General features: G+C 45.0%; 1 protein-coding gene across 23 annotated transcripts in view; it reads right to left on the reverse strand.

The window, feature by feature from the left end:
• The window catches only part of MICAL3 (microtubule associated monooxygenase, calponin and LIM domain containing 3), a 340878-nt gene that overhangs the window by 275677 nt on the left and 42866 nt on the right, over nucleotides 1-22335 (reverse strand). Inside the window, exon 1 of one of the 23 annotated variants that reach the window (XM_068277277.1) lies at nucleotides 797-888. The exons of 21 other annotated variants lie outside the window; for them this stretch is intronic. The gene's annotated coding sequence lies outside the window, so the exon portion shown is untranslated. Of the gene's footprint in view, nucleotides 1-796; nucleotides 889-22335 lie in introns of those variants that run through there. One more of the 23 variants, XM_068277275.1, reaches the window with a different exon arrangement.

The following is a 22335-nucleotide window of genomic DNA, read 5'->3' on the forward strand; positions in this document are numbered from 1 at the left end:
GATCCAGGATGGCACCAATGTAGTCAGGAACTATGAGAACTCAACAAAGGAGTACTCAAAAGCTTGGAACCAGCCATCCAGTCTACAAGCACTGCTAAGAGGAGCGATCAAATGCGTGCAGTACAAAGGATCTATAATACATGCAGCGTGACCCGCTGACAGGTAAAAATACTCTGCATTTTACAGAGGAACAGCGGCGTCTACAAAATTGGGTTAATTGCAGGACTGCACTGAAGCTGAAGAGGCATTTCAATTATGAAGAGACAGAAAGAAAGGAGGAAAAAAATTGCATTTCACAGAATAAATTATTTACAGAATATTATCCTTGTCGGCCCTTAATCAGTTTCCAAGTGAATTAATGAGCCTTAGTGCTAGGCCAGAGGGAATGTTGGCGGTCAGACAGCAGAAAACCATTTAGCATCATCACATAATGCAGATTCCCTAAGCCCCCCCCCCCCCCCCCCTCCCCAAACCTCCAAAACATTCCCAGAATCCAACCCCCCCTTCTGCCTACACAGTTGAAAGGCAATATGGTGGCTGCCATGGAACCAGCTAAGCACTGCTTTCCGTATTTATATATCCCCTGCCTCTACTGCATTTAGCTATAGACCCTGAATAAGCATGCAGCAAATCAGGCATTTTTGACATTTTCAGGCCTGAAAAGGATTAGCTGCATGCTTGCTTCTGGTGTTATTTAGATACTAGTGCAGACATATAAATCAGCCGGGCTGTGAGGGAACTGCTATTGTTTAAAGGAGTACTGTAAGGGTAAAAAACAACAAAAAGTTCAACCAACCTGGGGCTTCTACCGGAGACTTCCCGCATCGGGACAAAACGATCCTCCGGGCCCTGGCGCATGTAACTTACGGGTATTTGCGACTTAATGTCTCAAACTACTGCGTCTGCGTGGCACTGGCCACACCTGTCCTCGGTCCCACTGACAACAAGAGCTTCCTGTGCAGGCACTGTACCAAACTGCGCAGGAAGCTCCCAGTGACGGGCGCAGGACGTCTCCGGTAGAAGCCCCAGGTGAGTTAAACTCTTGCATCGCGAGGTGAGTAAGTAGCTTTACAGACGCTGAAAAGCAAACAGAAGCAGACAACTGCATTAGTGCTAACCACTGATATTCATCTGAAAAGGAGGTGTTTGGAGGGGCAATTTAAAGCATGTACACACAGCGGATTTTTTTAAACTACTAGTCGTCAGACCTGCCTACGGGGCGGTCGTTCTGACGACCATTTGCCTGTGAGTACAGGCTGTACGCACAGGTAGGGATGATCAAAGATATGCAAATTTTTCCGAATTGATGCAAATATATGCAGTTTGAAAACGGACCAATCAATTTAAACCTTGATTAAATTGATTGGTCCGTTTTCAAACTGCATACATTTGCATAATTTTAGAAGAATTTGCATCTCATTGATTATCCCTACTCACAGGCAAACTGTAGTCAGAACAACCCGTAGTTTAAAAAAAAAATCCGACGTGTGTACGCGCCTTTAGAGGCCTACATTTTGAGCAGTTATCACACACTGCAGTTACAGTGGAGGAAATAATGATTTGACCCCTCACTGATTTTGTAAGTTTGTCCAATGACAAAGAAATGAAAAGTCTTAGAACAGTATCATTTCAATGGTAGGTTTATTTTAACAGTGGCAGATAGCACAACAAAAGGAAAATCGAAAAAATAACCTTAAATAAAAGATAGCAACTGATTTGCATTTCATTGAGTGAAATAAGTTTTTGAACCCTCTAACAATAAAAGACTTAAAGAGGAACTGTAACGACAAAACGGCCCCTGGGGGGTACTCACCTCGGGTGGGGGAAGCCTCAGGATCCTAATGAGGCTTCCCACGCCGTCCTGCGTCCCTCGGGGGTCTCGCTGTAGCCCTCCGTACAGCTGTGACGCAATATTTACCTTCCTGGCTCCTGCGCAGGCGCTCTGATGCCTCTCGGCGCCGAAGTAGGCGGAAATACCCGATCACCGTCGGGTCTGCTCTACTGCGCAGGCGCAAGTTTCCGGCGCCTGCGCAGTAGAGCGGACCCGACGGAGATCGGGTATTTCCGTCTATTTCCGTGCAGAAAGTCGCCACAGCGCCCCCGCTGGAGCCAGCAAAGGTAAATATTGAACTGACAGTCGGCACAGTCGCCGGCTGTTCGGAGGGCTGCGGCGAGACCCCCGTGGGACAGAGGACGGCGTGGGAAGCCTCATTAGGATCAGGAGGCTTCCCCCACCCGAGGTGAGTACCCCCCAGGGGATCTTTTTAATGTTACAGAGTCTCTTTAATACTTAGTGGAAAAACCCTTGTTTGCAAGCACAGAGGTCAAACGTTTCTTGTAATTGATGACCAAGTTTGCACACATTTTAGGAGGAATGTTGGTCCACTCCTCTTTGCAGATCATCTCTAAATCCCTAAGGTTTCGAGGCTGTCTCTGTGCAACTCTGAGCTTGAGCTCCCTCCATAGGTTTTGTATTGGATTAAGGTCCGGAGACTGACTAGGCCACACCATGACCTTAATGTGCTTCTTCTTGAGCCACTCCTTTGTTGCCTTTGCTGTATGTTTTGGGTCATTGTCGTGCTGGAACACCCATCCACGACCCATTTTCAGTTTCCTGGCAGAGGGAAGGAGGTTGTCGTTCAGGATTTCACGATACATGGCTCCGTCCATTTTCCCGTTAATGCGATTAAGTTGTCCTGTGCCCTTAGCAGAAAAACACCACCAAAGCAAAATGTTTCCACCCCCATGCTTGACGGTGGGGACGGTGTTTTGGGGGTCATAGGCAGCATTTTTCTTCCTCCAAACACAGCAAGTTGAGTTAATGCCAAAGAGCTCTATTTTGGTCTCATCAGACCACAGCACCTTCTCCAAGTCACTCACAGAATCATTCAGGTGTTCATTGGCAAACTTCAGACAGGCCTGCACATGTACTACTTCTAGCACCTTCTATGCATGGCACAGTTCAAAACTTCACTAAATAAAACATCACGAGGAGTTTGCTGATCACAAAATTTGTATTCAATAAGCACGCACAATGCATTGCTATACCCTCAAACCTCCCGTGAAATTGCACATACCCCAATTGTTGAACACCCCCCTTTTACCCCAAACCCCAGTCAGGAATGTTGTTTGCCTGCAAGACTTATTTGCGTATACCAGCGCTGGTTTTTAGATCTCCTTTGGCCATATTTTAATTGCATAGGATGAAAGTGAACCGTTTTCTAGACGAATAGTCCTGCAGTGAAATTCCCATCTGGATTGGCAATGTGAGGGGGTTTAAACAGTCCCTTTAAAACAATTCCAGTACCTTAAAAACTTGCTGATGCAGGGATGAAGCCACCATTTGCCCGCGGACTTTACCCAAAGGCTTTTTATCTTACCGCTCTTGGGTCTTCAGGGAGCGAGGACTGAGCGCACGGGCGTCCCCGCCTGCTCCTTTCCGCCCTACCAGCTCCCTCATCACCAACCGTCTTTCTATCCTGCGGACTGATGTATGGAGATTTTGCCGCGGACTTTCGTCTGTTCAACGCGGGTCTGCTGTGACCTTTCCCCTGCTGAGGCAAGTAAGGTAGCCGGCTGTGCCCAAAACTTCTGCCGACGCGTTTCACTCGCTCCTTGCGAGTTTTTTCAAGGCATTAGGCATCATTCGAGTGCGAACGCCCTCTTGAGGCTAAATAAATAGGCCTTTAGTTCATGCATATTCATATTTCTTTATACATTCGCTTGAGCACCATCTTGTGGCTATTTGTCTAACTTATTACCATCTTTGTTTTCCTCTCACCACTGAGAGTTTATCCATTATCTTGCGCTACTTTAGCGTATTATTGAATTTAATATTATTAGTTATTTAGCCCAGAATGTCTGAATCGTGCATTTCATTATTTTGGCCCCTCTATGTTCCCTCTTTCAACCATTTTATGGGACAATACAAATGCCTCTAACGAGAGGGGACCCAGGAGACACCCGCGTTTTGTACTAGCCCCCCCCAAAAAACTCGACCCAAGGAACCCCATCATGATATCACAAAATTCCAAAGGAGAACATGGCGGAAAGAGACCTGGGCCACACACATATTTTTCACAGGAATACTTTCAAATTGAGGTCAACATTAATTCCATGTGGTGCTACAGTGTTGCATTTATAAATCCACATGGATTCCTTTTGGAGCAATATTTTATCAAAATCGCCTCTTCTAGGACTTATTTTTAGATTATATATCCCTTGAAATGATTTTTACAGTTACCCCCCTGGCATTCATTAAAGTGTACTGCTACTGCACTTTCCACCTTTTTGTTTTTGATATTATTTAAATGTTCACCTATGCGTGTACCCAAGTCTCTTCCCGTCTTACCTACATATATTTTCCCACATGGGCATAATATTTGATAAACGACCTTTGTGGTAGCACAAGTTATATAATCTCGAATCTTGAATTCCATGTTTCCTGAGCTGTCAAAAAAGGTATCTCCCTCCTTCACATATCTACAGTGCGAACAATTCTGACACTTATACATGCCTTTTCTCTTAAAGACCGTTGAATTGCTCTTTTGCTTTTTATTGTATTTACTTGACACTAACATGTCTTTTAAATTACTGCTTCTTTTAGCTGTTACATGGGGTCTTTCCCCCACTATAGACAGGATTTCCCTGTCCAGAGTGAGTACTCCCCAATTTTTTGCCAAAATTCTCTGCAATTCAGGCCAATGGGTTCCATATCTGGTCACTAAACGTGTCACCTCACTCCCTTGGTTCTTTTTAGTAGTTAGTAATGTACTCCTATCTGTTTTTAACCCTCGAATATAAGCCTTGCTAATCATTCTAGAGGAGTATCCTCTTTCCTTTAATCGAGCTCTCAATTTCTTTGACTCTTTGTATAAATCAATTGTGGTACAATTGCGTCGGGTTCTAAGAAATTCCCCAATGGGTACTGCTCTTATCTGACAGTTCATATGTTGACTTTCAGCATGTAACAGGGTATTTCCTGAGCTTGGCTTTCTATATGTACTTGTTACCAGATGATTTTCCTGTCTTTGCAATTTTAAATCCAAAAAAGTAACTTCTCTTTTATCATAACTATAGGTTACATAAATATTCCTTTTATTTCTATTCAACTGTTCAACAAAAAGCTGTAGGCTTGTTTCATCTCCCTTCCAAACCATTAATATGTCATCTATAAAGCGCAGCCAGAGGGCGACATGCTCCCCGAACCCACGCGCGCAACACACCTCCTCCAGCTCCTTTGGAATTTTGTGATATCATGATGGGGTTCCTTGGGTCGAGTTTTTTGGGGGGGGCTAGTACAAAACGCGGGTGTCTCCTGGGTCCCCTCTCGTTAGAGGCATTTGTATTGTCCCATAAAATGGTTGAAAGAGGGAACATAGAGGGGCCAAAATAATGAAATGCACGATTCAGACATTCTGGGCTAAATAACTAATAATATTAAATTCAATAATACGCTAAAGTAGCGCAAGATAATGGATAAACTCTCAGTGGTGAGAGGAAAACAAAGATGGTAATAAGTTAGGCAAATAGCCACAAGATGGTGCTCAAGCGAATGTATAAAGAAATATGAATATGCATGAACTAAAGGCCTATTTATTTAGCCTCAAGAGGGCGTTCGCACTCGAATGATGCCTAATGCCTTGAAAAAACTCGCAAGGAGCGAGTGAAACGCGTCGGCAGAAGTTTTGGGCACAGCCGGCTACCTTACTTGCCTCAGCAGGGGAAAGGTCACAGCAGACCCGCGTTGAACAGACGAAAGTCCGCGGCAAAATCTCCATACATCAGTCCGCAGGATAGAAAGACGGTTGGTGATGAGGGAGCTGGTAGGGCGGAAAGGAGCAGGCGGGGACGCCCGTGCGCTCAGTCCTCGCTCCCTGAAGACCCAAGAGCGGTAAGATAAAAAGCCTTTGGGTAAAGTCCGCGGGCAAATGGTGGCTTCATCCCTGCATCAGCAAGTTTTTAAGGTACTGGAATTGTTTTAAAGGGACTGTTTAAACCCCCTCACATTGCCAATCCAGATGGGAATTTCACTGCAGGACTATTCGTCTAGAAAACGGTTCACTTTCATCCTATGCAATTAAAATATGGCCAAAGGAGATCTAAAAACCAGCGCTGGTATACGCAAATAAGTCCTGCAGGCAAACAACATTCCTGACTGGGGTTTGGGGTAAAAGGGGGGTGTTCAACAATTGGGGTATGTGCAATTTCACGCGAGGTTTGAGGGTATAGCAATGCATTGTGCGTGCTTATTGAATACAAATTTTGTGATCAGCAAACTCCTCGTGATGTTTTATTTAGTGAAGGCCTGCACATGTGCCTACTTGAGCAGGGGACCTTGCGAGCCCTGCAGGATTTTAATCCATTGCGGTGTAATGTGTTTCCAATGGTTTTCTTGGTGACTGTGGTCCCTGCTAATTTGAGGTCATTCACTAACTCCTCCCGTGTAGTTCTAGGATGCTTTTTCACCTTTCTCAGAACCAGTGACACCCCACGAGGTGAGATCTTGCGTGGAGCCCCAGAGCGAGGTCGATTGATGGTCATTTTGTGCTCCTTCCATTTTCGAACAATCGCACCAACAGTTGTCACCTTCTCTCCCAGCTTCTTGCTAATGGTTTTGTAGCCCATTCCAGCCTTGTGCAGGTCTACAATTTTGTCTCTGACATCCTTGGACAGCTCTTTGGTCTTTCCCATGTTGGAGAGTTTGGAGTCTGCTTGATTGATTGATTCTGTGGACAGGTGTCTTTTATACAGGTGACTAGTTAAGACAGGTGTCCTTAATGAGGGTGACTAATTGAGTAGAAGTGTCTAACCACTCTGTGGGAGCCAGAACTCTTAATGGTTGGTAGGGGTTCAAAAACTTATTTCACTCAATGAAATGCAAATCAGTTGCTATCTTTTATTTAAGGTTATTTTTTCGATTTTCCTTTTGATGTGCTATCTGCCACTGTTAAAATAAACCTACCATTGAAATGATACTGTTCTGAGACTTTTCATTTCTTTGTCATTGGACAAACTTACAAAATCAGTGAGGGGTCAAATAATTATTTCCTCCACTGTAGTTTACTATTAGTCAAAGAGCAGGAGCTTTTAATAAATATATATATATATATATATATATATATATATATATATATATATATATATATATATATATATATATATATATATATATATATATATATATATATATATATATATATATCTATATCCTGTAGGAAAAAATGACATCACGCTCATCTATGGGTTTCAATTACATCTCTTCCATGGGTTTCAATTACCACCTGTATGATACCCAGATATACCTCCACACCCCAGATCTCTCCTCCTCTACCATAGACAGTCTCCACCTGCCTCACATCCATTTCCTCCTGGATGGCCGCCAGGTACCTGAAGCATAATTTGGACAAGACTGAGCTTCTAATATTCCCACCCCGCACAGCTGCACCCCTCCCAGATCTGCACATCCCTATCGAAAATAGTACCATCCGCCCTACCTCCCAAGCCCGCAGTCTAGGCGTTACCCTGGACTCTGAACTTTCCTTTACACCCCACATCCAAGGTATTGCCAGATCCTGCAACTTCCACCTCCGCAACATCTCCAAGATCCGCTCCTACCTGTCCTGACACCACTAAACTCCTTATCCACGTCCTTGTTATCTCCCGCCTAGACTACTGCAATTCTCTTTTGTCTGGCCCCCCCCCTCTAACCGTAATGCCCCACTTCAATTGGTAATGAATGTGGCAGCCAGACTGATACATTCTTCTCAGTGCAGCGCCTCTACAACTCCGCTCTGTAAAGCCCTACACTGGCTAAAAATCAGCTTTAGGATCAATTTCAAAATCCTGTGCTTGGCCTACAAATCCGTGCACAAGACCTGCCCAACCTACATCTCTGATCTGGTCCACAGGCACATACCAGCCCACCCTCTCCGATCCTCCAAAGACCTGCGCCTAGTCGCATCACACATATCTCAGTCACATGCACGATTGCAGGACTTCACCAGGGCTGCCCCTACTCTCTGGAACTCACTCCCACCAACCATCAGACTCGCCCCCACCTTTAATACCTTCAGACAAGCTCTCAAGACTCACCTTTTCATGCTCGCATACCCCCCTACACCAGCACCATAATATGTTCTGTTAGACACCCTCTCAAAAGATGCACCTATTGTCTCCACCCCCAGCCTTTAGATTGTATGCCTCTGGCAGGGTCCTCCTCCCTAGTGTTTCCAGCTTGATTATGCAATCTTACTGACAATCACCCCTCTCGCGGACTAGAACAGTCTCTGTTTTGACCTATGACACTATTGTTATCAAATAATTTGCATGATCTTGTTTTGTTGTGAGTTTCCTGTATGTTCTACCTTGTATGTTAACCCATTTATCTAATGTGCACTGCTGCGTAATATGTTGGCGATTTATAAATACAATAAATAATAATAATAATAACACTTTAATAAGTTACAGATAGCTGAAAAAGATTTGTACGGTCCTTTTGTTCACCTTCTCTGCTCCTTCAAACGTGCACCCATGTGTCCCAGATATCTCATCTGAAATCTGCAGATCAGCCAAATCACTGCTCTCTGCAATCAATTCACTTCCTGTGTCTAGATCATAACTTACAGCTCTCAGGTATGGGACTTACAAAATATGTTAAAGGACAACTGAAGCAAGAGGGATATGGAGGCTGCCATATTTATTTCTTTTTAAACAATACCTGTTGCCTGCCAGCCCTGCAGGTCTATTTGGCTGCAGTGGTGTCTGAAGTACACCAGACGCAAGCATGCAGCTAATCTCATCAGATCTGACAATAATGTCAGAAATACCTGATCTATTGCATGCTAGTTCAGAGACTATGGCTAAAAGTATTAGAGGCAGATGATAAGCAGGATAGCCAGGCGGAAATAAATATGTCAGCCTCCATATCCCTCTCACTTCAGTTGTCCTTTAACCTCCCTGGCGTTCTGGACGAGCTAGGCTCGTCCAGAGACGTCGGAGGTCACTGCTCAGGTACCGCTGGGCCTATTTGAATAATATTTTTTCTTTCTTTAAACACCTAATGTCCTACCTGATCACTGCAGCTCGCCACCGATCCGCCGCAATACAGGCCCCCCCCCCCCCCCCCCCAAGACCCCGTGCGCTGCCTGGCCAATCAGCGCTGAGGGGTGGATCGGGACTCCCTGTGACGTCACAACGTTGATGACGTCACGACGTCAGTCGCCATGGTGACGGGGGAAGCACTCAAGGAAATCCCATTCAGAACAGGATTTTTCGGACGGGTCTTTGCGCCGGCGGCGATCGGAGGGGTGGGAGGTGTGTCGCAGGGAGGGGGAATCATGTAGCTAGCACTAGGCTAGCTACATGATTAAAAAAAAAAAAAAATGTGCAAAAAACAGAAACAAAAAAATCAGAACGCCAGGCTGGTTAAGACACAGTTAGAATTTGAGAGCGGGTGGGAGAGGTAAGGGAAACTGTAAAACAAAATCATGTACACAACAGGCTGTCAGACTTCTCAGTTTCATTCAGGGTGGCAAAACCTGTAATAATGAATATGGCACATTATTGATCAAGTTAATGGTTGAATAAGCTAGGCCTAGACAAAGAAAATCAGGAGCCAGAAGGAGAAACAAAAACAAAGCAAAAAAAAAAAAAAAAAATACCCTCAAAAATGTACCAGAAGCTGTCATTTCTAAGGGGTCTTGACTACCTGGCTCCTGAGCCTATTTAAAGAGGAACTTTAACCTCCCTGGCGTTCTATTAAAATCGCCAGGGAGGCTGCGGGAGGGTTTTTTTTTTTTTATAAAAAAAAAAAAACTATTTCATGCAGCCAACTGAAAGTTGGCTGCATGAAAGCCCACTAGAGGGCGCTCCGGAGGCGTTCTTTCGATCGCCTCCGGCGCCCAGAATAAACAAGGAAGGCTGCAATGAGCAGCCTTCCTTGTTTTGCTTATATCGTCCTGACGTCAGCCGCCTCCGATCCAGCCCTTAGCGCTGGCCGGAACTATATGTTCCGGCTGCGCAGGGCTCGGGCGGCTAGGGGGACCCTCTTTCGTGCTGCTCGTGGCGGATCGCCGCAGAGCGGCGGCGATCAAGCAGCACACGCGGCTGGCAAAGTGCCGGCTGCGTGTGCTGCTTTTTATTTCATAAAAATCGGCCCAGCAGGGCCTGAGCGGCGACCTCCGGCGGTAATGGACGGATATACTCGTCCATACCGTCAAGGAGGTTAAAGAGACACTGTAACATCAACAAGTTCATCTGGGGGGGTACTCACCTCGGGAGGGGGGGTAAGCCTCAGGGTCCCAATGAGGCGTCCCACGCCGTCCTCTGTCCCACGGGGGTCTCGCTGCAGCCCTCCGAACAGCGGCCCGACAGATCCGACAGCCTGTTCAATATTTACCTTTCTAGGCTCCAGCGGGGGCGCTGTGGCCCGAGACTTGCGCCTGCGTAGTAGGGTATTTACGCCTATTTCGGAGCAGACAGCCGCCACAGCGCCTGCGCAGGAGCCGGGAAGGTAAATATTTACATTGCCGCTGTTCGGAGGACTGCAGCGAGACCCCCGAGGGACGGAGGACGGCATGGGAAGCCTCATTGGGACCCTGAGGCATCCCTCCCCCGAGGTGAGTACCCCCCAGGGGAACTTTTTTATGTTACAGGTTTTCTTTAATGCAAAACTGAACTTTATCCAAGTCAGTAGCTGGATCAGTCATTCCCAACCCGTGTGAATGTGTCGCGGCAGCAGTATGTGTCGCCGCTCTGCTCTGTTTCTCCCCTCTTCTACCTGCCTCTGCTCCTGGCCGCTGATGCCCACAAATGCTGACATTGGCGGTCATTTTCTTGTAGCCATCTAACTACAGGCTGAGCAGAGGCGGGGAGAAGCAGTGCGAGAAGAAGCCTATGGCGAAGGAGAGGGGGCCAGCTGGGTACAAGCATAGAGGAAGCGGCCGCCAGCTCAGAAGGTCACAGGAGCAGCGGCCGCGGGAAGGGAGGGGGAAAGCAGGCTGGCCACCTACCTGGCTAAGCTATACTGGTATACTACTACCCATACTGGAGCAACTAACCTTTACTGGGGGCAACTATGCTAGCTACCTATACTCTGGCAACTATACTATCTACATATACTGGGGCAACTATATTGGCTTCTTATACTGGGGTCAAATATACCTGGCTACTTACTCCTACCTACCTATACGGAGCCTGAGGGCGTTTTTTGGGGGGCGGAAGCACCATTGCTGTAACGCGTGAGATGCACATTGTCGGTACTATGCTATCATTCCAAATTGGAGAGGGCCCTAATTGTACCCCTGAAAGGTTCTAGCCTTCATTTTTAAGTGTATTCAGGACAATGTACGCTTTCCATCCATTTCTCCCCACAAAGGTTTTCAAGCCGGGTGGCGTGAAAAAGTAGCCGGGTGGGGAGAGATGAAAGAATGCAGGGCCAGCGCTTCTCTGCACAAGTCTGCTTACAGCAGAGAGGTAGGTGGGCTGATGACACCCGGGTGCTCACCAACACTAGCTGGGTGGAGCACCCGGCTAAAAGAGCCTGGGGAGAACACTGGTTATTAGTATTTATCAATTATACATATGTGATGTGTCACAGAGCTCTCAGCATTTGGTGTGATGTGTCACAACTTCAAAAAGGTTGGGAACCATGGCGCTAGATATTTACTCCACAACCTTCCTATCCCAGTTCCCAAGAGTTTTTTGTGAGTATACAGAGATTAGTTAATAGCTTTGCATGGATGTACAAGAAACCCAGAATTGCCAGCCATATCTCAACTATGAAACGTAGCTCGGGTGGTTTTGGCCTACCTTCTATCGAACTTTATTATCAGAATTGTTTATGTCGCCAAGCATAACAGAGTCATTCCCAGAATTGGGTTTGGCACAATACATAGTTCAAGAAGAAGACATGGTTAGATAGGTGAACAAGCATGAAAGAGTCATCAAGCAGAGGAACAACAATCAAGTAGAGGAATATCAAACATCAATTACATTTACATTGCTCATTATACATAACAGATCTTCCTGTATACAGTTCCAGTCTGACATAAGGATAAAGTTAGTCATTTGATTTGATTGGCCAAGTCACGTGGCACCTTTGGGGGGGAACTGATGGGGGAATGTAGAGGGAGTTTAAGAGGCTGACAGCCAAGAGGAAGAATTAGTTCATGTGTCTAGAGGTCCTTGTGGGGATGGCCCTAAGCTTCCGGCCCAATGGAAGCAAACTGAAGTAGCTGTTTCCTGGGTGGGAAGGGTCGTTTGCAATCCTCAGTGCCCTAGTACGCAGCCTTGTGTTGTATAGGTGAGCAAATGAGGGGAGGGGTCTCACAATGATCCTCTCCGGCAACCTCATGATCTTTTGTAGTTTGTAATGGTCACTGGCGGTGGCGCAAGTATGCCAGACCAAGAGCAGAGGATCTCTTGGGCCATGCCGAACTTGGCGAAGGAAGTAAAGTCTCTGCTGGGCTTTCCGCTGGATGGCAGCAAAGATGTTAGCCTTCCAGCTGCAGTCATTGGAAATGGTAGTGCCCAGAAGACGGGCACATGCTACTCTTGCCACCTCCATGCCGTCGAAGATGATGAAGATTATAGCGGAACTATCACTGAACAATCCATAACCGTTTGGGGGTAACCCCAGGATAAAATCTGGGTGACCATCAAACAAGAGGCCCTACCTACAAAGAAGTTTAGACCCCTTCCAACTACTTACAACTGAGGGAGGGCAGGAGCCCAAATTCTATCTTCCCTTAGTAGTAACATGGTCACTGTCTGGTAAAAATAACTAAAAACACCTATTATCACATGCTGAGTATCAATCATTTCTTGAGCCATCTTAACTTTAACTATAAAAATATCTTAACTTTAACTTCTCACTTTGCAATGGCTTGATTTATCAACCCCCACCTCCTCATTACTACAGTATCTTTAGGTAAAGTTGCTCTAAGTAAATCTGAATACAGTACTTAGAAAAGGACCTCTAGTGCCCTACCTGTGAACAGAAGTACAAATAAAATTGTACACATTTCTTCAGCAACGTCTGCAGGAATAAATAAGAATTAGAGAAGTAAAAGAAATGAACATTATTCTATCTGGTTACAGCGTTACCACTTTTCCTGGAGTTCCTATAAGCACAATTTCTTGTTTTGCATGTTCCTAACATCAGTACCTTCAAGCTAGTCACATGCACACCTGCAATCAGAAGGAACAGCCATCAAATAATAGGTGCCAGCTTATGCCAGGGATAATTTGCAACAAAGGAAGCGGATGAGATAACACAAAGAGCTCAGCAAACACCTCACAACTTTCCCCCTCATTGCCCTTCAACCAAAATTATATTCCCACATTCTCTGTGACAAACACTGGCCTCGCCCCAGCTCTCCTACAAGTAGATCACCCTTGCCAAACACACACCTTAAAGGGAACCAGAGATGAACGTTTCACACAAAATAAACATCAGTCGATAGCTTGTAAAGAATAAATGCTCTACCTGATAATTCGCCGCTCTGGTGTGCCTTTTTTAGTGTTTTTTATCCATTATTGCTCCAGGAAAAATCAAATATGGCTGCCGGCTCATATCCCTTCTGCTTCCGGGTTGTGAGTTGTTCTGGATGTGCTGTCTAGGCTATATGAGACTAGGCTGCTATCTAGGCTATATGAGAAAGGCTGCTGCAGCCTTTCATCTGTGTGCTTTCATTTTGGTAGGAAGTGTCTCTCATAGGAATGAAACTGCAGTCATCATCAGTATCTATGCAGACAGAGTGCACACAGAGCACACAGATCATATTACATATTGCTCTGAAAACTTGTCTGTGTCAGAGCTTCTCTCTCAGCAGCAGCAGCAGCCCCTCCCATGTCATCACAGCTCTCAGTATGCAAAAGCAGGAAATCTGAGCCAGGAGGTGGCAGGCTTGGGCTTGAAAAGACTTCACAGAAGAGTGACTCAGCTATAATGATTCCAGGTCAAACCTAGACTGAACCAGTCAGGGATTCTTATCACAGCTGCTAATAGACTAATTAAGGAGATAAGAATGAAACTAAAAAGCAGGGTAGGTGTTTACTGTCATGTTCCCACTGATAAATGTAATAAAATACATGAGGGTGCTTTCTCTCTGGTTCTCTTTAAAGGGAACCTGGAGTACAATTTAAAATAAACACATGACATAGCTACAAATGAATATTACATACTAACCTCACTGACAGTTCCACTCAGAAGCTCACCATTTTCTTCTTACAGTGATCCCTTCCAGTTCTGACAATATTTTGTCAGAACTGAAATATACCAGTTGCTGTCAGTTATATCAGCTGCAGTCAGTTACAACTGAATGTGTAAGGTAATGTCCATGTTTCCCTATGGCTCAGGTGGGTGATATTCTAGTTTAACAGCGTGCTGACCAGGAAGCTATTAGTGGGTAATGTCCATTTTTAAAATGGAGGACGGAGAATTCCATTGATCACACTGGTCACACAGGAAGCAGGAGAGGAGAAAGATTGAAGAGTAGACTACACGGGAAGTATGACCTGTGTATGGTTATTTTGACTTTTTATTTTCAGTTCAGGTTCTCTTTAAGGCTCAAACACATGTCCAACTTAATGCACAACCAACAGCTCAACATGACCAACCGTACAAAAAGTTGTTTATATGACAACTATGTACATACTTGCCAACCATCTAAATAACCAACTCACTTAAACACTATATGTGCAAGCTAAACGACAAACTGTACAACAAGTCTGCATTCAAAAACAACAAAGTTGTTCAAAAGACTTGTACACACATTCCAACCCGCATGATAGTTGGGTCAGATTGATCCTCTGGTTGGATCTTGCAAACAAACTGTCATCAGTTGGTCATTTGGTAATTTGCCAGCCACACACACACCCCCAACTATCTTCCAACAAACCAGGTTTGGAAGATACTGTAGTTGGACAGATTGTTGGTAGGCGTGTATGAGCCTTAATTCACCCCACCCAGGCAGATCTTTTATGAACTGCTCCTGGAAAGCAGATGTGGTGGCAGACTAGCTGCTCAAACAGATCGCCTTTTGCAAATCATTTTCTGGCTTTATTTTTTTGTCCCAATTTTTTTTCATCATAAATTGGTTTATTGCTTTTTAAAACAAGATTCATCAAAATACCGTATTTTTCGGACCATAAGACGCACTTTTTCCCCCCTAAAAGTGTAGAGAAAAAGTCAGTGCGTCTTATGGTCCGAATGTGTGCCAGAAGCCCCCCTCCAGAAGGTCCCGCACTGCAATTCGCCCTTCTCTCCCTCAGTCTCCATCAGCGTTTGAATCCTCAAAGCTTCGTCCCAGCTGCAGGACCAGACTCCTGCCTTTCTTTGTCTCATCAGCACTTGAACGAAGCTCTACTCTTCCAGCGTGCTACCTGACCAGGTGCATCACAGTGCGTGGCCCCAGCAGCAGCCAATAGCGGCAAGACCCTCCTCCATCCATTTCCTCGTAGTCAGCGGGACGTCCGGTGCGCTGCCTGACCCAGGTGCATCACAGTGCGTGGCCCCGGCAGTAGCCATTAGCGGCAAGACCCTCCTCTATCCATCTCCTCATGGTCAGCGGAACTTCCGGTGCGCTGCCCGACCCGGGTGCATCACAATACATGACTCCAGCGGCAGCCATCAGCAGCAAGACCCCGTCCACCATCCATCTCCTCATGGTCAGTGGGACTTCCAGGGCGCGCTGCCTGATCAAGGTGCAGGAAGTGGGTGACCCGGCAGCCATCAGCAGCAAGACCCTCCTCCATTCATCTTGTCAGCGTGACTTCCGGTGCACTGCCTGACCCAGGTGCATCGCAGTGGGTGACCCCGGCAGCTATCAGCAGCAAGCAGCAGTGGCACTTGAATGAAGCTCCGATCTTCTGGCCCACTGCCTCACCTGGGTGCATTGCTGTGCGTGACCTCAGATCTTCCTGCTTGCTGTGTTACCCGGCACCTGCGCCGCTGTGTATGTCGGGGCTGTGTCCACTTTGTGGACACTTGGAGGACAAACAGCTGCTGCCATAGCAAACAGCACATGGAAGTTCCAGAAGACAAGGTTTAACTTGGTGGGGGAGCTGGACTCTCAGGTGAGGTGGGATGCTCATTGGGAGCCCAGAACTATATGGGGTACAGAATGCTCCAGTAGGTAACAAGCTGTGGCCCTTCAGCCTGCTAATCAGTGCCCACCTTGGCCTGTTGTGGGCTGGCCATCTAGGTACATGTAGTTTTCCCTTAGCTGAGAATAGCTAAAAGATGGGGCTGGGTGACACTTCCTGCCTCTCATGGTTGCCTTACTTCAGAAATGAGTAGGTGAACCCAGCAGGACACTCCATCTCTTCTAATACTTTTTCCTTCCACAAGATGCACCTGGAACATGAACACACCAGGTTTAGTATTTTTTTCCCTGATATTTGTCCTCTCAACCTAGGTGCGTCTTATGGTCCGGAGAGTCTTATGGCCCGAAAAATACGGTATTCATCAAAACATTGCTTGTATATATATATATACGCTATAGCAGCATAGAGGGTGATAGCAGCGGCTGGGAACGCGGAAAATCAGCCGCGTTCCCAGCCTGTCGGCGGCTGTCGCCGAACCGGAAGTAGCCGCCAGCGGGGACAGGGCGATCGGAGCGGGGCTGCGAGGGCACCATCCAGCTTCGGGGTGCTGAGGGATGCCCCAGGTGAGTAAATGTCATTTTTTTTTTACTTAAGTATTCCTTTAACATGGTTGTTTGCAAAGAGATCAGAAAAAGTTATAATTCCTGCTTTTTTCCATGCCCCCAGGTCAAGGTCAGGTGTGAAATGTTCTAGGACTGAAATATTTGCTTGGACCGATATATTTGTGTCTGATGGCGGAGGGTGTTTGATGAAATATTCCCAGGATTTTAATAAAGTCTGACTAGTTGGATAATGGGTTGTCAGAGGTTTTGCTCCCATTCGTATACTAATTAGTAGGTCTCTAAGATTGATCCCTAAAAGCTGAGATTCGAGTTTAACCCATGGTTTTTCTTAGGCCTGAGACCACCATTGTTTGGCCATGTCTAAATTGGATGCATAGTAGTATAATTCGATGTTGGGTAGACCCATGCCTCCTTTAGCTTTATCACGGGTCATCTGAAATAAATGTCTGGATTTTTTTCCCATTCCAAATAAAAAATTTTATACACTTTTTAATATCTAAAAACCAAGACTTTGATACAGGCACATGTAATGTGCGGAGAATAAAGTATTTTAGGTAAAAGGAATAATTTGAAAGCTGCTATCCATCCCGACCAGGAAAGCCAAAATTTTGACATATATACGAACTCATACTTCGACTTAAGATGGGATTCAATCTCAGGAGCTATATTAAGCCTGAATATAAATTATTTGTGTTACTTTAACTTAGATAAAGATGCCTCAGAGAATTTTTGTAGATCTTCTATAATATGTGGGAGTGTAGATTCAGGTTTTGTTATCAGGAGGGCCACATCATCTGCAAACATGCTGATCAAGTGTTCAGTGCCATTAATGTTAACTCCCGTGATCTGAGGGTTGGTGCGGATCTTTTGGGCTATGGTTTCCATTATTAATACGAAAATGACTGGGGATAAGGGACACCCCTGCCGGGTACCATTGGATATATTAAAAGCTTTAGATATGAAACCTGCCGCGTTTACCCGTTTTTTTCTCCCAATTTAAAACGAAATCTTTTTATTTACTAGTAGAAGAAACAGATGCAGGTCAGATAGAGACATCCACAACTAGGGAGAAGCAGGAAGGAGGAGTTCAGATTGAAACAGGTACTGAGACTAGGATGATGAAGTTCACATGTTTAAAAAGATGGTTCACATTTGAAGCCTTTAAGGTGCTCATACATTACTTGATTTGCGGCATTATCTGGCCGATTCGACCATAAGGATCAAATCTGGAAGTGATAGAGGCTGCAATGCAATGTGTCCATCCAATCATTTGATCCCAGGCCTGTGCCGAGCGTTGCAGGCTCACCTGTCCGCTGCCGTGCCTCTTCCTGATTTCAGCGCCTATCTCCCTGCGCCTGCACATCATGACCCTGCTGCCCCAGCAATGAAGATAAGACATGGGAAAGAAGCACCGAGGGTGTGGTAACAACCCATGACGCCACCCAACATAATTGGCATGTGGCCCCCCTCCTGCAATCCAAAACCCCCAGCACATAAACTGCCACCCTTCACACACACACACACACACACTTGGCCTAAAAATATATATATATATATATATATATATATATATATATATATATATATATATATATATATATATATATAAAATAATAATAATAAAAAGCTGGCCAACCAGGGATGCAAGCCAGAGAGAGGACAAGTAGCTATACACACTGCAGCACACTCTGCAATGCACTCCGCCTACCAGGGATGCCACAGCTTTCCCGCAATATATCAACCACAGACTGGATAAACACACACAAAACTTGGGTGTCAAAGTCGGCTTATCCACTGTGATACACTGTAGTTGGGGACTGTTCAATGAATGTTAAATCATAATTTAAAAAATAAAATGTCCTGTGACAAACTATAGTCCAAAGGCTTAAGGGTGGGGGGGACTGTTAAGAACAGGAGAATTGTGCACTTTAGTGATGTGACATCACCAACATACCAGTGACTTTGATCCGCTGCAGAATTTCTCTGCCCACAAGACCAAAGTGCTCCATCATAGTCCGGATACTGCACTGAATACTAAAGTAATCACAAGACAATTCCAACAAATAGAGGAGAAACAAACAACTTCTATTCTGAGTCACAGCCAAGAACCAGAGTATTTATTTATAGTAAATATTTGTGAGTCACAGAATTTATGACACTTCAACCAAACCACAAGAACCACCTCATTCACCCACAGGCAGATACATCACAGGACTAAACATTACAGGCAAATGCTTCATATGTTCTTTGCACACCTCATAGGCATGCTGGGACCTGCTGTGCTACAAGCAGCTGAAGGCTTCACAGCCCAGCCTGAAAACTAATGACACAAGTATGGGAGTTACCAGTGACCAAGTATGTGTTGTAGCTGCTCTTTTCTTTGGTTGTAATGCCTATACTATGTGGTAGCAACTTATAAAGTCAGTATTTCTGTTTTCAGCACAGTAAAAAGGTGGTGGTTGTGGCAGAGGTGTTTGACACCATTTAACAACATGTAATGCAATCTTTTTACCTAGACATATTATAAACACACCCTCAACCAGGCACTTTCACAACACCTGAACTGAGAGATATGAAGGCTGACAAATTTCCTTTTAAACAATGCACATTGACTGGCTGTCAATGTCTTTAATACTTAGTACCTGATCTGTATGCTTGTTCAGGGTCTGACTGAAGACTGACTGAATTAACAGCGTGCTTATTTCTGGTTCTGGTGATTCAGAGGCTTCTGCAGCCAAAGAGACCAGCGGGACTGCCAGGCAACTGGCATGACAGCCTCCATAGCCCTCTAAGAATTGGATTACGGTGCACAGTTTACTCCTCTCTCCTCACTGGCTTGTGATATTTGCCCATCATGGCAGCCACAGAGAAGAGGAGCATAAATGTACATGTAATCAAAAGTAGAACCCGCTCTCAGTCTATAATAATGACAGAGGGGCTGTAACACCCAGTCCTCCTTACAGGAAATACAGTTTAGTCCCTCACACAAGGCAACTTCACCATCTGGTGCACAGTCCTCTTCTCTTGTCACATATGACCATCACAGGGATATGAAAAAAAAGCAGGAGAAATCACATAGCGTACTTCTGTCAGCAATTCAATGCCTTCACCATCACCCTAAAGTGATTCCACTGTGACAGGTGTAAGAATGACACATACAATGTCCACTCTGTGCTGGGCCACTCCCCCTAAGTGCCCGCACTCACCCTATGAGCCTCCTCAATCCGGAGGTAGAATTTGCAAATGTTGGGGGATCTCCTATAATCTTCTCTGGCACTAGGACTCAAAGGAGACTTCCATAGTGTAAAACCTTCTCAGTTTAATAAAAAGAGTTAAAAATCGCACGTACAATTCCTTCACCATAAACAAGCATGAATAGATCAGTGGGTGTTAGCTCCCGGGTAGCCGTTCACACCCATCCGACTTCAGATCACACTGTCTGCTGGGCTCGTTTAAACATCCATTCCGCGTCCTCGTCATTCCGCGTCATAGGGTAAGTGCGGGCACATAGGGGGAGTGGCCCAGCACGGAGTGGACATTGTATGTGTCATTCTTACACCTGTCACAGTGGAATCACTTTAGGGTGATGGTGAAGGCATTGAATTGCTGACAGAAGTACGCTATGATTTCTCCTGTTTTTTTTTTATATCCCTGTGATGGTCATATGTGACAAGAGAAGAGGACTGTGCACCAGATGGTGAAGTTGCCTTGTGTGAGGGACTGAACTGTATTTCCTGTAAGGAGGACTGGGTGTTACAGCCCCTCTGTCATTATTATAGACTGAGAGCGGGTTCTATTTTTGATTACTTTATTCCGCAGTGTTGCTATAGTACGCGATCCACAGATTAGTGATATTGTAAATTATCCTGAGCGCATACACTTTATTGTGTCTTTGTTATAAATGTACATGTACTGGGGGGTGAACATCGCAAAACTTAAAGGTAACCTTAACTGAGAGGGATATGGATGTTTCCTTTTAAAGTGGTATTGTCACCATAAAAATCAAATTTCAACAGCAACTGGTCTGAGTGTATTAAGTGATAAAGATGCTAATCCTGCATTAACCTCCTTAGCGTTAAAGTGGACCCAAGTGAAAAATACAAGATTTCAGAAATAAAATCTATTTTCTAAATTATAATAAATAGCAGCCTTTTTTCAGCTGCATGATGACAAATATAAAATATTTTACATTGGATGATCCCCTCCCTTCCTTTCATATTGCCGGGACAGAATCCGGCAAACTGGTGGAGTAGGTGGTGTCCGGCAAAGGAGGAATTGCTAATGGCTGCCACCTGTATAACCCTAGTTATGGAAAGAGAAGGGTGAAAAGCATGCACTGAAATGCTCATAGGTTTGAAGGAGTGTTTATCTTTGTATGTGTCAGAGTGGTGCAACTAAATATTTTGAGTCAGGCTCGGGACGGAAAGCTGCAGAACAGGGTGGTAATCTCGTGCCTGAGTGGGTTTCATGCAGGAGCTGCTGCAGACCTCTCTGAGGTATGTTTTTCTTCTTGTTTTTAGGGTCTAAAAGCTTGTAAAAAAAAAAATTGTATGGCTTTTAGACCTTAAATCTGAAAATAATCATAACGCCAGGGAGGTTAAAAACTTGCAAAACTTTTTCTGCTGTTATGATTTGAGTTATCACATACTTTAGGAGCACTGGCCCTTTAGTAGTCAGTGCCAAACAGTTGAATGCTGGGGGTTCTTTTTATCTATAATATATTCCTCCTCTTCTATTTACTTCCCCGCCTAGCTTCTTATCTGAAACACCTCTGCTCACTTGTGTTTACAAGCAAGACTGAGAAAAGAAAACAAAATACAGTGCAGTTCCTAGTATACACCAGTGGGAGTGTCGGGGAGGAGGGCAACTAATGAATACACAATGAGCAAGAGAAGGGAGGGGGGAAAACAAGAGTCAGGGAGGATATGATGTCAGCATTAGCTTGGCAAAATGGCCACTGCCTAGAAAAGGATGGTCTGGTTTTCCTTTATAAAATTCACAGGAATCATTACGTGGATAGCACAATACATCTGTTTTGTAAGTAGAAGTAGTATTTATCTACTTATATATGGGTTTTAGATTTCTAGGTTAGAATGGGTGACGCTTTGTTCTTTAACCACTTTGTCCTCCTTGACGTATAAAAACGTCGAGGACAGGCGCGCTCCCGCGGAACGATCGTGCACGCGCACTCCCGGCCGCAGATTCGGTAGCCCAGGAATCAATCGGGCTATGGTGCCCGATCACCGATTCCTCTCCCCCGCTGAAAAAGCGACCGCTTCTCTCGGAAGCTACGCTTTTTCTGAGACTATGTCCCTCTAAGCGTACATTGTACGCTTAGAGTGACGTCATGTAAACAAACTCGAGGTTGCCATCTTTTTGCCAAAGAGTAAAACTACATCTAAAAGTAAAAAAAAAAAAAAAAAAAAAAAAAAAAAAACGACAGAGCTTAAGTGGTTAAACAATACCAATTGCTTGGAAGTCCTGCTGATCTCTGTGGCTGTAGTAGAGGCTGAATCACACATCTGAAACAAGCATGCAGCTAATCTAGTCTGACTTCAGTCAGAGCACCTTATCTGCATGGTTGTTGAGAGGCTGTGGCTCAAAGTATTAGAGACACAGGATCAGCAGGAGGGTCAGGCAGCTGGTATTATTTTAAGAGGAA

Source organism: Hyperolius riggenbachi, chromosome 3 (genome assembly GCF_040937935.1).
Source record: "Hyperolius riggenbachi isolate aHypRig1 chromosome 3, aHypRig1.pri, whole genome shotgun sequence".
NCBI lineage: Eukaryota > Metazoa > Chordata > Amphibia > Anura > Hyperoliidae > Hyperolius > Hyperolius riggenbachi.